At 39.2% G+C, this 14,332-nt stretch overlaps 1 protein-coding gene across 4 annotated transcripts in view; it reads left to right on the top strand.

Moving 5' to 3' along the window:
* dusp16 (dual specificity phosphatase 16) overlaps positions 1–14,332 on the top strand; it is a 57,069-nt gene that overhangs the window by 12,982 nt on the left and 29,755 nt on the right. The window contains exon 2 of one of the 4 annotated variants that reach the window (XM_052030364.1): positions 3,229–3,306. The exons of the other annotated variants lie outside the window; for them this stretch is intronic. The gene's annotated coding sequence lies outside the window, so the exon portion shown is untranslated. The remainder of the gene's footprint in view (positions 1–3,228; positions 3,307–14,332) is intronic. 4 annotated transcript variants of the gene reach the window in all.

Raw genomic sequence — 14,332 nt, 5'->3', positions numbered from 1 at the left:
CATAGAAAGTCATTCTGCTGGACTAAGATTAATTTGTATTTCTTAAAATAATTTAATTATGCTATTCAGTTATAGATTATTTGGTTATTTCTGATCAATGTTGCTGTGATTTCACATGTCCAAAACTGTGGTGCAAGTTAAAGTTCTTCTCTTTTATTTTGACCATCCAAATGAGAACTGAAATTCATTTTGGCCATGTTTATTGATTAGTATTCTGTTATGGCTTTGAATATGTTGAATTAGGTTGTGACAAGAGTTTCTATCAAGTTGCCAGTCTTTATTATATACAAAGTGAGGGAAAAGCTAAAGGAACTTCAGCAGTTGGAAAATGCTTTTTTTTTAAATAGAAATATTTATAATTTTGAATTGTGTATGTATAAAACTGCCATAAATGCTTCAATTCTGATGCCTTTATGGTAGTCATCTGCTGTTACAGAACCGAGGAGAGGAAAGGAAACTGGCCAGTCCTTGTATCGATCCTAAGTAAATTGATCATTTTCCACACCCACCCCCATCCCAACCTACACATTTGAAAATCCTCTTTCTTGCACTGAATTGTAGCTTTTGGGTGGTTCTTGCTCTTATTATGTGGTGTATATAGAAATGTCAAACACAATCACTCACATTTTAAGGTTTATTCTATTCCTTTGCAATGCAGATTTTTTTAAGGTCTTTTTCCAAAAGGAAGTACATTTTTAGTGCAGGTTAGGGTTAGTTCTATTTTATTTAAAGTAATATCAATCTATATTTGTCAAAAAAGGAATGGCTATTTCAATTTGACCTAGTCATTTTCTTTTCTCAATGTCATTTGACACTTCTGATTTGGTGTAGACCGACTCAAATTTGGATTGGGTATCCATTATCACAGGCTTGAGCAAAGTTGATCTGAACAAAACACAAATGGAACTGCCTTAAACCAACAAAAACTCAATTATTGGCAGGCTTATGGTATCCATTTGTGAAATGTCGAGGATGTGAACTTGCAACTAATATTATTGTGATTAGGAACTTGGGCTGGCATAAGTCTAACTTGATAAATTCCAGCCATTAATAAAATTTTAAAACGAATTATGAGAACTGCAGTATGCTCCATAATTAAGCAACTTTCCCATTTTATTTGGTTTGCATTAATTAGGTATATGTTTTGTGATTTGATTTTAATTAACTTAGTGCCTTTGCTGGTGGGTACATTGTTTAAATATATTGCATTTAAATTTTTTTTACCTCTTTCTGGTTATTGAAGTAATTTAAAAGCACTGTAAAATAGAAGGATTAAAATATCTTTATTTTCTTTAAATGTTGATAGGCTTAACATATTTCAACATTTACTATTTTAGTTTAAATCTGAAACCAGTTTTGCAACAAGAAATTTATCTCACAGACCCTTGCAGTTGTTGTATACTCCTGACGAGGTTTCTTGACTTTCTTTTGGTTTTCAAATATTGACTGTTATGATTTCTTGGAACAAGAATGAAATGTTGCTTGGCAACATATTTATGCAGATAGAACTAAAATGATTTGAGGGAAACTGACAAAAATAAAGGAATAAAACTAAGTTGGTGTATCGGTATTGATCTAGACATTGAATTCAGACACTGCAAAGTCTCTCCAGCCCAGTCAACCTTGCAAAATCCTCCTTGCAAACATCTGAAGGGCTGGCGTGTAAACTGGAAGAGCTGTTTTACAGACAAGTCAAGCAACAACCTGACGTAGTTGTACTCATGGAATTGTAACTTGTACACAATCTGCCAGATCCTCCATCACAATCCTTGGGCATGTCCTTACCCATTGGTAGGTCCTGATTACCAGCTACCATTCTCCTTCAACTGCTAAATCAGGGTTCCTCCATGTTAATAAACACTTGGAAGAAGTAGTGAAAGCAGCAAAGGCACAGAATGTACTCTAGGTGGGGGAACTTGGATGTCGACACCAGCAGTACCTTGGTAGTGCCTCCAGTCACTGAGCCTTGAAGGACATCGTTGTCTGTGGTTGGTAGTGAGCAAACCAACATGAGAAATAAACCTGACTGGAAAAGCAACAAAAAAAGTGCAGGTGCTAGAAATCTGAAATGAAAACAGTAAACACAAGGGAGAAGAGAAGGAACCATGCATTCATTCTTCAGTGCTCCCTATTTATTTGGAGATTGACTTGTTGCCTGCTCCTAATTAGCAGAACTTTGATAGACTCGGCCATGAGTTGTCATGGAAGCAGATAGACTGCTGCTTCACCCTCTGGCAAAGAAGTCAATTGGTCCCAGTTTTCCTCAACGCGTCATGAAATGTTTGCAAGAGCATAAAGCAAATGATAGCTTATGTATACTTGTTTGCTAGTATAGCTGGCTTCCCAAATCTACAGGATCTCGGTTTAAAACTTGTGGCTTTCAGAGAACCCATAGTTTGAGCTCTTAATGAACCAGAAGGGCTTTCATGCCCCTCAATGTCCAGCTAGTAGCTGACCACAAAAAGATCTTTATGCAGGTCAATGCTGCCTTCCCAGAGAACTTTTGTGACTCCTTTATTATCACACTTTTGAGAGTGAGAATCCTCTTGAATGAACTGATGCAAGAATTATTCTCTTGTGCCTTTTATTCTTCATGCCAATAAAGATTCCAGAGCCTCCAGCAGAGCAAAGTTACAATGGGAGCCATGCTCAATACTCAGCCTAGTGAAGAATTCCATTGGGTATATTGAAGATGAGGTTCCACTGTCTTCTGTATAACTTTACCCCAAGGGGTTGCCTGCTTTACTGTAGTCTGCTGAATGCTGCATAATTTAGCTACTAAAGTAGCAGGATGTGCAAGAGGAGGAAGAGAATGCTTCAGGAGCCTGAGTAGGAATAGCCTGCCAGCACACATAACATGCAGTTAATATCCGAGAAGGATGACAAAATGGCAGGTGGTGCTGGAGACGAGCGATCTCTAGAAGAGATGACAAGCGGCAGCTGATGAATCATGGATTCCCTCAGCCCACAGTGTAATCAAAGTAGAAATGTACTGGTATCTTCCCTCATACACCCCACAAAAATTGAACTCTGAATTAGAGTGCAGTCATTTAATTCTATCAATCCCTGATTTAACAGTTCTACAAAAATTTTGGACACCCTTTTTCATCCACAGTTAACAATATATTGTAAATAAAATCTCGTCTTAATTAAAATTTAAAACTAAAGTTTTACATTAAGTGAACCCACTGTCATGAAGAACACCACCAACTTTCATCTAACTTTCAGACTTCTCAGAGTTGCTGTACTTAAGGATCAGTGCTGGGCATTTACTTTATACAAATGACTTGGATGAAGGCACCAAAGGTATGAATGCTACATTTCGTAAGTCACGCAGAGGTAGGTAGGAAAGTGAGTTGTAAAGAGGATCTAAGGGGGCTCCAGAGAGATACAGATAGGTTAAGTGATGGGCAAAGATCTGGCATTTGGAGCATAATGTGGGAAAAATTTAAATCTGTACACTTTGGCAGGAGAAAATAAAAAGAAACATATTATCAAAATGGTGAGAGATTGCTGAATTTTGAGATTCAGAGGGACCCAGGCATCCTGGTGACTGATTTACAATCCACTGGTATGCAGGTACAGCAACTAATTAGGAAATATAACAGAATATGATAGCTTATCGTGAAGGGAATTGAATATAAAAGTAGAGATGTGATCCTTCACCTCTGGAATGTTGTGTACATTATTGGTCCTCTTATTTAAGGAAGGATGTTAATATCTTGGAAGTGGTTCATAGAACCTTTTTAAACTAATGTGGATTGGGCATTTTGTCTTCTGAGGAATTTCAGATAGACTAGCCTTACCCACTGAAATTTAGGAAAGTAAAAGTGGATGTGGAGGGAATTTTCTTTGGGATAATCTAGAACCGTGGGGGGGGGGGGGTTTGCGGGGGGGTTTCCCATTTAAGACACTAGTAAATTTTTTTTCTAAGGATCCTGAGTCTTTGAAACTCTTCAAAGGCAGTAGAAGCAGAATCTTTGAATATTTTTAAGGCAGAGGTCAATTGCTTCTTAATAAGCAAGAGGGTGAAAGGTATTCATATATCATAGTCGTAATGACATAGGAGGCCACTCAGCCCACCAAGTCTATGACTGCTCTTGGAGAAATCCCAACAATTGCATTCCCACAATTGTTTCCCAGTAATCTGTTCTCTTCACCTGCCCATCAACTTCCCCACCTAGGAGAATCTGGGGAAGTTGATGGGCATATGAAGAGAGCACATTAATCTTCCCCAGGTTAATCTAGCAATCAGCATGTCTTTGAGATGTGGGAGGAAACCAGAGCACCAAGGGAAAACCACGTGGCCTTAGGGATAACGTGGAAACTCTACACAGAGAGCACCCAGTCTTGGGATCAAACCTGTGTTCCTGGAGTAATGAGGCAGTGATGCCAACTTCTGTACCATAGTGCTGCCTGTTATCATGGGTAGACAGTAATGTGGAGATAAGGTTACAGCCAGATCATGATCTTATTAAATGGTGGAGCAAGTTCAAGGGGCCAAATGACCTAGTCCTCCTCATTTATATGTTTGTATGAAAACATGAGCCATAAAAAATCAGCGCTTTTCATAATCTCTCAGCTGCAATCCTCACATGTAATGTGTTTACAATGCATTTCAGATGACAGCAATGCTGCATCTGTTACAGTATAATGTAGCTAAAGATAATCCAAGTTCTTCACAGATGTTGATTTAAGATCTTCACCTTGTTAATAATCTCAGAGTACTACAGCACAGAAACAGGCCCTTTGGCCAATCTAGTCCATACCGACCTGATCTTTTGCCTAGTCCCATCTACCTGCACCTGGACCATATCCCTCCAAACCCCTCCCATCCATGTACCTATCCAAACCTCCCTTAAATGTTACAATTGAACCTGCATCTACCATTTCCACTGGCAGCTCATTCCACACTCGCACCACCCTCTGAGTGAAGAAGTTCCCCCTCATATTCCCCTTATATATTTCACCTTTCACCCTAAACCTATGTCCTCTAGTTCTAGCCTCACCCAACCTTGGTGGGGGGGGGGGGGGGGGTGGTGGTGGTAGTGGGGGGAGGCTGACTGCATTCACCCTATCTAGACCCTTCATAATTTTGTATACCTCTATAAGATCTCCCCTCATTCTCCTGCACTCCAGGGAATGAAGTCCTAAACTATTCAACCTTTCCCTATAGCTCAGGTCCTCAAGTCCTGGCACATCCTTGTAAATTTTCTCTGCACTCTTTTAAGCTTATCGATACCTTTCCTGTAGGTAGGTGGCCAGAACTGCATACAATACTCCAAATTCGGCCTCACCAACATCCTGTACAACTTCAGCGTAACATCGTAACTTGATGCCTCAGCATCAATTTCTCTAACCTGGTAACCCCTCCCCTCTTCTCTTTTTTTTTTATGTCCCCCCCCCCCCCTTTCTTCCCTCTCCTTTGTCTTCCATTCCTGTGGCCCCTTCCCCCCCCTTCTCTTTCCCCTTTCCCCACCCTCATGACCTGCCCATCCCTTCCCCAGCCATGCTCATGACCTGCCCATCTATTCCACACCTCCCTCCATTTTTTTACAGGTCCACTGCCCTCCTACCAGATTCCTCCTCCTTCAGCCCCTTGCCTCTTCTATCTATCCCCTGTCAGCTTCTTGCATTTCCTCCCTCCCCCACCCTCCTACCTTCCCCCTCTCGCCTGGACTCGCCTATCACCTGCCTGCACTTCCTACCCCCCCCCCCCCCCCCAACTGTCTCATTCTGGCTTCTGCCCTCTTCTTTTCCAGTCCTGATGAAGGGTCTCGACCCAAAATGTCAACTGTTTATTTCTCCCTATAGATGCTGCCTGACCTGCTATGTTCCTCCAGTATCTTATGTGTGTTATTCCAACTCCTGTACTCAGTGCCCTGATTTATGAAGGCCAAAGTGCCAAAATCTCTCTTTACGATCATATCTACCTGTGACGCCACTTTCAAGGAACTATGGATCTGTATTCCCAGGTCCCTCTGTTCTACCACACACCTCTGAGCCCTACCATTCACTGTACAAGTCTTACCCTGGTTCGTCCTCCCAAAGTGCAACACTTGTCTGCATTAAATTTCATCTGCCATTTTTCAGCCCATTTTCCTAGCTGGTCAAGATCACGCTGCAAGCTTTGATAGCCTTCCTTGCTGTCCACTACGCCCCTAATCTTGGTGTTTATTCCAATTTGCTGATCCAGTTTACCACATTATCATCTAAATCATTAATATAGATGATCAACAACAATGGATCCAGTACTGATCCCTGTGGCACACCACTAGTCACCGGCCTCCAGTCAGAGAGAGAACCATCTGCTACCACTCTCTGGCTTCTCCCGCCAAGCCAACGTTGAATCCAATTGGCTACTTCATCCTGAATGCCAAGTGCTTAACCTTCTGGAGCCTCCCATGCGGGACTTTGTCAAAGACCTTGCTAAAGTCCATGTAGACAACATCCTCTACCTTTCCCTCATTGACCTTCTTGGTAACCTCCTCGAAGAAATCTATAAGATTGGTTAGACATGACCTACCAGGAACAAAGCCATGTTGACTATCCCTAATCAGGCCCTGTCTATCCAAATACTTGAATATCCCATCCCTTAGAATACCTTTCAATAATTTACCCACAACTGACGTTAGGCTCACTGGCCTATAATTTCCCGGCTTATTCTTAGAGCCTTTCTTAAATAACAGAACAACATTGGCTATCCTCGAGTTCTCTGGCACCTCACATGTGGCTAAGGACATTTTAAATATTTCTGCCAGGGCCCCTGCATCTCCTTGCATTGAGATATTCAAACTAAACTGAGTTCCAACATTGGTAATATCATCATGTTTAAGGTACACTAAACTGAATGTTATCAATAGGAATGTGTTGATTGGGTATGCATTCTTTAATTTTACCTTTTATTTATATCATCGCTAATAATTGGGCATTGTTGTAATGATGAGAATTTAAAACATTGCATGGCAACAAACAGACTTTCAAAATGCTAGTCAGCAGATAGGAAATGTCTGTGAAATAACATGGTGAGCTGTCTAATTAATTTTGTCAGTGTGATATGGTGTAGATAAAATTAGTTAAAGCATTGCTCAAGGAATTGAGAAAGGATAGGAAAAGGACTGTGGTTTGGCAGTGTTCCTAATAGTTTTCCTTAACAGTCAACAGTGAAATGAAAATCCTGTGTGATTTCTGGTCAGTGTGTTTTTAAAAAAAATATGGTTTTGGTTAGTTCAAAATAATGTATCTGATTGAAAATTTTACTGAGATGCCAATATATACATAGAAATACTGTTTGCTCTGTCATGTTGAACTATCCTCTATGTGTAAGATGTTTATGAAGTGCTCAGCTTTTCACAGGCAGGCATTGCAGAAATAATGATTTATTTCAACCGGTTGAAGCCAATTTATTACATTGCAGATATTAAAAGGAGTGGAAATTTGCACAGAAGGGAATGATGCATATCTTGTTTCTCAATCAGAACCTTTGTTGGTTTAGTAATTCTCCAACTATAGTGCGTGTCCCTCACTGTGGCTGCAGCTAGAGTACTTGGAAGGCTGATTCATGTACTCATCTCAGGTGGCTGTATTGGACATCCACAAACAGCAAGTGTCCTCAGACTTTCTATCCCATCAATACAGCAAGCAGTTTGGGGATGCAGTACAGCAAGAAAAAACATGAGACCGTGCCATTATGGGATGGCAGTAGCGAAAGCTGGGAATTTTGTAGCACCTCAGCAGTTAAGTTTATACTTCAGGCTCCAAGTGACAATATATTGGAGTGTCGAAATGGATTTGTATGTGGTCTTCTGAGCTGCAGCAAATTGTCAGTGGGGCGAGTCAATTACCTTGGTATATTTTCTCATGCTGGTCATCTGTGTCCTCTTGGTCAGAACTGCTGTCTCCTCTGACCAGATCTCAGAGCACCTTCTATTCCTGTTTGAGCTGCCTGCAGCCCTCTAGTCCCAATGCCTGTTATGAAATGAGACCCTTGCTTTCAGTCTCTGGCTGCTCGTTCCTTGAAGTGCCTGTATCTGAGCTGATACAGGTGTGGAGTCAGACACAACGATGCATAATCTGGGGTTGCACCAGAGGTCCCGATGAACTCGGGAAGATAGAGTTTGCTTGGATCTACAGACTTCAGTGTCAGTAAAGTCTGCGCCATTTGCTGCCCTATGATCCATCATGTTGGAGCAGCCCTTTCACAGTCTGCAACTTGAACTCCTCTTTTGCAGGTGTTTGATTATAGGAATGGCAGCATTTTTGCCAAATAAGGTGGCATTTAGCATTTGAGACATAATGCTTCTGATTTTTAAGTGCAATTGAATATAGTGACTGAAGAGATATTTCCGCGATTGGTACGTTAAGCTTGCTGTGATGTTTTAATAATGCTTTCCATCGGAATCAGATCATTTAAAATATTTTCAAGAGATTGATTTGTATGTATCAACACTAAACCACAAAACAATTCATATAAAAAAAAATTGAATTAATAACTGACCTCTGAATTGCATAAATTTGAATATTGCTCTGGCCCAATTTAGTGATTATGTTTCTAATGGGTCTAAATGCTGCTCCAGGGCATTCCAGTAGTAATTTTGTAGTTTCATGTGAACAAGTAGTCGACATTGACTATGAAATTTTTGGATATGTTAAAATTGCTTTCAGTTAGAGAGCAATCGTAATCTGTTTCAGTGATTTAATGGTTAGAATTATTGTCATGAGACAGGACCAAAATGAGATCCATGAATTATTATGGATTGGACTTCACTATCATTGAGGATGAGTAGTTCGTGGAATTTCACATTAGCTTTTTAATTATCCACTGCTAATGCACCTGACTGGATGTGGTAAGGTTGCAAAAACTTGCCCTAATTCATTGCTAATTTAACTCATTTCACTAATGTTCTAAGGCTTTAACTATTGTTTCTGTGAATCACAATGCTTAATGTTTTGAAATTTTCATGCCTTGTCTACAAGCTGAATAAATCAGCGGGCAATACAAAAATTTACTTTGTTGTGTGATTGCTTGAACATTTTGAATTGTAAATTACTATGATGAAATGCTGATGGATACTTGCCTGTCATTGTAAGAGTAGTTTGATACCTTGGCAGAAAGAATGTTTTTGTATATAGGGATGTGATTAGTGTTGTAGATTAATTCTGTTTTGGTCATGGCAGAATGGTAACAAAATCTTGAAAAGGAATGGTAACAATGCTAACGAGCTATGTTTGTGACAGATTCAATCAAAAAAACTGTATATGTTAAATGTATATGAAAGAATTGTTACAAAATAAATGAGTTGTAACATTGCAGTTTATAGAAATGATAATCTGAGTCTATGGCGCATAGTTGGCTGAATTCCTGGAAATTCAAAAGCCTGAGGAAAGGAGAACACATTTGATAAGAGGCCACATGGGAAGGTTGTCAATACAGTTAAAGCATTAAGGTATTAAAAAGAATGTGGGCACTTGGAACCATAGAACACTACAGCACAGAAAACAGGCCATTCGGCCCTTCTAGTATGTGCTAAAACTTTATTCCGCTAGTCCCATTGACCTGCACTCGGTCCATAACCGTCCAGACCTCTCCCCTCCATCTATCCAATTTATTCTTAAAACTTAAGAGTGATCCTGCATTTACCACATCAGATGGCAGCTCATTCCTCACTCCCACCACTCTGAGTGAAGAAGTTCCCCCTAAACCTTTCCCCTTTCACCCTAAAGCCATGTCCTCTTGTACTTATCTCTCCTAATCTAGGTGGAAAGAGCCTACTCGCATTAACTCTGTCTATACCCCTCATAATTTTGTAAACCTCTATCAAATCTCCCCTCATTCTTCTACGCTCCAAGGAATAAAGTCCAGACCTGTTCAATCTTTCCCGGTAACTCAACTCCTGAAGACCTGGCAACATTCTAGTAAATCTTCTGTGCACTCTTTCAATCTTACAAATATCCTTCCTATAGTTAAGTGACCAGAACTGCACACAATACTCCAAATTTGGCCTCACCAATGTCTCATACCAACTCACCATAACGTCCCAACTCCTGTACTCAATACTTTGAGTTATGAATGCCAGGATGCCAAAAGCCTTCTTTACAACCCTGTCTATCTGTGATGCCACTTTCATGGAATTATGTATCTGAACTCCCAGATCCCTTTGTTCCTCCACACTCCTCAGTGCCCTACCATTTACTGTGTATGTCCTACCTTGATTTGTCCTTCAAAATGCAACACCTCACACTTGTCTGCATTAAATTCCATCTGCCATTTTCTGGCCCATTTTTCCCGTTGGTCCAGATCCCTCTGCAAGCTTTGAAAGCCTTCCTCGCTGTCCACAACACCTCCAATCTTAGTGTCATCAGCAAACTTGCTGATCCAATTTACCACATTATCATCTAGGTCGTTGATATAGACGACAAACAACAATAGTCCCAGCGCATGAATGAGAAGTTGATGAATGACAAAAGTATTGTTTAATAGATGTTTTCTGACAGGAGGGATGTAAAGAGAGGTGTTTCTTAAAGGGTTATTGAAAATCCCACCTCTCTTTTCAAATGTGTATAAATTTGAGTTATGCAGCTTCAAATTGAAGACTTGCAGAAGAAATTACCCTTTCTCAAGTTTCTGCTAAGCCTATTTCCTGCTTGCAGAATGTCAAGGAGTCATGGGGTCATGCATTTAAGTAGCTAATCTTGCAAATGCATGTTCTTAAAACTTCTTATGAAGTTCATCTTTAGAAAATAGTCTCAAACTAAAGTTCATGTATACATTTTCTGAACATTTTTTGATCATGCTGACTCATTGTGGATCTGATTTAATATGAGTACCAACAAAATTATTTCTCCCAAGAGTTATTCTTTATAAGTTAGCTGAGACTATGAAGACCAACTCGTAGTTGAAAGAAAATAGCCTTGTAGTTGAGGTTGGATCCACTTTTGCCCAATATCTATGCATAACATAAGAAGTGATTAATTAGCAATAAAGAGTAGGAACACTTTTTATCACTCCCCAGAGTGTAAGGATGACTGAGGCCAACTGTTGCCCTGGATGACGTTGCTTAATTTATCACTGGTGAAGCTAGGTCTGTAAGGCTCAGTATCAAGTTGTGCATTTATTCACAAAACTGTCAGGAAACCTCGTAGACCTATGCTTATTAACCACAAAAAAAAACTTTGATATATTTATTTATCTTTGTTTTGGTATCATCATGAGTCTTTTGGTGAATTATGTGAACAAAACTACATACTCTAAACGCTTGCAGTAACTGTGATAAATTGAAACAGCGATGACCTTTTTAACAATATGTAACTTTTTGTTTTATTGTTTGAATCAATTAAGCAGAGAAGAGACTAATTCAGTTTAACTGGAATCAAATTGTTGGCTGTTTTTTATCCCCCCCCCCCCCCCAGGGAGAATATATATATATATAATTTTGATCATTTGCCCTTGGCAAAATTTAATATTGTCATTTAAAATAACATTTAATAAATTGGCATAAGACATTTTTTTAATTAACTTTTTTTTTGGCATTTTCTATAGCAAGGTTGAAATAGTTTAGTTTAAAAGGCAAGGGAAAGCTGTATCTGTTTTGAAAGCATTTTGTTTGTGAGAAAACATACTTCCTTTCTTGATTTTGTCTGTCCCAATGCTTGTTTTTAAAAAAAATCAATTTGAGAAAATCTATCCTGATTTAAAAAAAAAATTATCAAGCACGTTCAACCTAATGGTCTTGCATGTCTAAGATCTTGAGTCTAATAACCTTATGTGTTTAAAACCTAATTCCCAGCAGCAAGTTGTGAGTCAGGAAAAAAATTTATAATGACAGTGACTGAGAAGAAAATAAAGATAAGGTTTGAGGGTGGGAGGGGGAACTTCAAAAATCCTAACCAGTTTATATTAGCAAAAGCTGGAAATTTGAAATTAAAACACAAAATATTGGAAATACTCAACAGGTCAGGCAGCATCTGTGGGAAGAGAAACATTTAACATTTAAGACTGACTTTTCAACAGAGAGTGGTGAAGAAGGTGTTTGGCATGCTTGCCTTCATTGGTCAAGGTACAGAGTACACGAGTAGGACGTTATATCACAACTGTACTAAGTAGTTGGTGAGACCACACTTGGAGTATTGTGCACTATTCTGGTTGCCCAGCTATAGAAAGGATGCCATCAAGCTGGCAAGGGCGCAGAAATAATTCATGAGGATGTTACTGGGACTGGAGGGCTTGAGTTATAAGGAGAGGATGGATAGGCTGGGAATTTTTTCCCTGGAGTGAGGGAAGCTGAGGATGACCTTATAAAGGTTTATGAAATCCATGAGGGGCATAGATAAGGTGAATAGTCATGGTCTTTTTCCCAGGGTAGAGAAGTCCAAAACTATATAGGTTAGGGTGAAAGAGGAAAAATTTAAAAGTGATGTGAAGGAAAGCTTTTTCCCCCACAGTGGGTGGTGGGTGTATGGAACAAGCTGCCAGAGGAAGCTGTAGAGATGGGTACAATTAGGACATTTAGTACATGGATAGAAAAGGTTTGAGGAATATGGACCAAACACAGGCAAATGGAACTAGCTTGGACAGACATCTTGGTCAGCCTAGATGAGTTGGGCCGAAGGGCCTGTTTCCGTGCTGTATACCTCTGACTCTAGGAAAGATAAGAAATCAATATTTGCCCCAGTTTCCTGAGTGTCTAGGTATAAATTTGAATTGGGTGGTCAAATATTTGAGCACCATGAGACTCCATAAAAGTCTAAAATAGTTTACTTTGTACTTGCACACAATAAGGGGCATTCTAAAGAGGAATCCTAATGTGGAATAGACAAGTTAGCCTGGAATTTCCACCAGACTGTGGTCAAAACAACACAAATGACAAATATGAATTGTGTTAAGAGGCTGCACTGAATACATAATCCAAAATAATCTTGAGGTAGAATATGCGAACTTGGCCTAAAAACTGTAATGAGAGAAGCAATGGAAAATCAATATATTTGGGGTACTTGATGTGTGCATTTTTTTTTGGTCAGAATAATTCAATTTCTGCAAAAAAAAAATTCCTAAATATGAGGGACTTGAGTTTGAATAGTGAAGCCCATGATTTTTCATTCCACATTCTCCTGTATGTCTGACTTGGATAGATCTCTGTTAAAGAACAGACATAACTAGCTCTCCCTAGCTTGCCTTCCACACTACACCCCTCCCGAAACATGCTGCCTTCTCTTTCCACTCCCACCAACTCCCTTTGACCTGACCACCAAACCATCTCTTGCCCTGACCCCTCTGTTGATTTCCCAGCCCAACCCTCTGAACAGTCTCAACTTCAAACTCTTTTAACAGTACTGATTTGGTGAATCCATTTCCTATTTTAACAGACACACGCAGACCTATCTCACTCTGTACAACCTTGTCATGAACCTATACCCTTATTTCCTCTGGGCACTCAGCAAAGGCAAAGTGCACGAAGGAAAGGTGTTTTCTAGTCTACAGCCTTTTCAGTAATGCATAATGTCTTGGATTTTATGTGTAACTGACTTTCTCAGTGGTGGTCCCTCAAACACAATCATTGTTGGCCTTCTGTGAATTAACTTTTAATGTGTGAAAGCCGATGACCTTTAATCTTGAGGCAATAAAGTTTGAAAGATGTGACCCAAAATGGAGTTAAAACAAAAACTGCTTGATGCAGGATGCTTGATTAATTTGTTTCATGGTGGTTGCCAGTTCTTCATTTGAATGCTGACAAATGAATGGATTTTTTTTAAGAATGAGGTGAAGAGCAATTTTGAAGATAGTGATGTGAATTTCTTTTTCATCACTGGAATGTGTTATGTTGCAAACTTTTCAATACTTCTGAAGGCAGCATTTGTCTGGAGACATCTAGGCCCCTAAACCTTTAATCCTGAAGATGTGTGTATGCAGCCTTCATATAATATTTGACAGAGCTTTTAAAGGGCCTCGAGTACTGTATAAGAATGTATATTTTAACAATGGACAAAATGATGGCAATAACATGCAAACTCTAAATCTGTATGAAAGGTAAAGTGAGAACAGGCAAGAGTCTGCACGAGTGCTTTAGTAAAATTTCAGCACTAGTAATGAAACTGTTATGTAGTAAACAAGTAGCTATTTATTTTGAAATTTACTTTAATAAACCAGACTCTAATTAGGAAAGAATGTCCTTATAATAAGTAGATATGCTTGTATAAAATTATAGGTTTTGTTGCAGCTTTACGTCTTTGGTTTCTTTAAATAGTTAAACTTTTGACTTGATGATCTTTCATTACACTTATTTTTTAATATGTATCTTCATATTTAAAATATTTCTTTGCATTTAGACAGGTCCAC

Source organism: Pristis pectinata, chromosome 15, assembly GCF_009764475.1.
Source record: "Pristis pectinata isolate sPriPec2 chromosome 15, sPriPec2.1.pri, whole genome shotgun sequence".
NCBI lineage: Eukaryota > Metazoa > Chordata > Chondrichthyes > Rhinopristiformes > Pristidae > Pristis > Pristis pectinata.
This window is presented reverse-complemented; position numbering and strand designations above follow the sequence as displayed.